This window comes from Carlito syrichta, unplaced genomic scaffold (assembly GCF_000164805.1).
Source record: "Carlito syrichta isolate Samal-C Ts95f unplaced genomic scaffold, Tarsius_syrichta-2.0.1 Scaffold313565, whole genome shotgun sequence".
In the NCBI taxonomy this organism is placed as follows: Eukaryota; Metazoa; Chordata; class Mammalia; order Primates; family Tarsiidae; genus Carlito; species Carlito syrichta.
This window is the reverse complement of record NW_007257661.1, coordinates 112,191-113,916: the sequence shown is the minus strand read 5'-3', so window position 1 is coordinate 113,916 and position 1,726 is coordinate 112,191.

The following is a 1,726-nucleotide window of genomic DNA, read 5'->3' as shown; positions in this document are numbered from 1 at the left end:
AAAATACTACATAGATAGTACTCAAAAGAAAAAAAAACTAAGGTACATGCAAATGACAGTTGAAACTCACAGAAATAATGTTGAATAAAAGAAGACAGACACGCCCGCGGGTTCGAGACCCACCTGGGCAGCGAGACCTCATCTCTACAATAAATCAAAAAATCAGCCAGGTATGGTAGCACACGCCTGCAGTTCTGGCTACTTGGAAGGCTGAGGCGGAAGAATTGCCGGAGCCCAGCAGGTCGAGGCTGCGGTGGCCAGGAGTGGCCACTGCACTCCAGTCTGGGCAACAGAGTGAGACTCCAACTCAAAAAAAAATAAAGAATAAATAAAATAAAATAAAATAAAAAGAAGAAGACAGACACAAAAGAGCAACCCATATGAAATGATTCCACTTATATGAAAGACAAAAACAGGAAAATCTAATCTATGCATTTCAGATAGGGTGGCCCTTGCACTGGGCAGATAACAAGAAAGGTTGTGGAGAGGGCTTCTGGGTGAACAATGTATTTTCCCTTGACATGGGTTCTGATCACACAAGCACATTCCACTTTTTACAAATTAATTGAGCTGTAAATTTATAATATGTATGGTTTTGGTGATCTACAATACTCCAGTAAAAAGTAAGATTGAAATGTGTTTTAATTATCCATGCTCAGTTCTTTTCCAACACAGATATTTATCAAAATATTAAAATGCCACAGTATCTAAACCTTTATTTCAAATTGATACATGGAAGTCTCTGACATTAAGAAAACTGTGTTCACTGTGTGAACCAGTGGAGAAACAGTGTGAGAGAACATTTTGAAACAGACTTTTTTAATTGCTCATCAGGAGAGCAGTTTCCTCTCTCATGTTAATATTCTCTCTCTAAGATGCTTGGTGCTCTCAAAATCAAGTTATTAAAAATGTGATTCAGTGGGTGGTGTTTTTATTTATTTATTTATTTATTTTTTTGCCCACAATATTTCTAAGGCACCATAATAAGTTTCATTTTTTCTACAGGAGGTCAGTAGTAAAGATTTTGCATTAAATGAGATACTAAATATGCCTGATATCGGTGGCTTCTCAGACACAGGTTTGTTCCTCACACATGCTATAAGTGGAGTTATACAGAGCTCTGCTCCAACAGGTGTTCATAGAATGCTGGGAGCACCTCTTTCTGGAGCACTCTTGGTCCACGGAAGAGAGAAATGGAGATATGGCAAAATGCCCACTGGTCACCAAAGCGCTCCATGTGACTCCTTTCTTCTTTCTTGTTGCTCCTTTTTGGATTGGGGGTGTCTGCCCTACGCCTGATCAACCATGACCTTTTGAAAGCACATAATTTGTTTGGTTTCACAGGTTCACAGCTGGAGAAGAATTTGCCTCAGAATAAATCATACCTGAAGTCTCGCCCAGATGATGTTCAGATGATCCTCAGAGAGTCTGTTTCTTGCATCTGTCTTCAGCTGCAATCTACTGCTATTAACTGATTACTTGGTGTGATAGAAGGGTGGGGGGAAGGAGAAGTGTCTATGATCTTCTGATTAAGTCTCCATCTTTTAGGGTCCCATGGCTTGGGAATATGGCCTCCATGATGTTTCCATCCCTCATCCAGAGCCACAGCTTCCCCCATCCCTTTCTTCTCTGTCTATAGCACCCCCAGTCTTTTCTCTTAAATCCTCATCTCTGGGAAGGCTAAAGCAAGCTGAGTGGGAACCTTTCTTCAGATGGGATGGTGTCT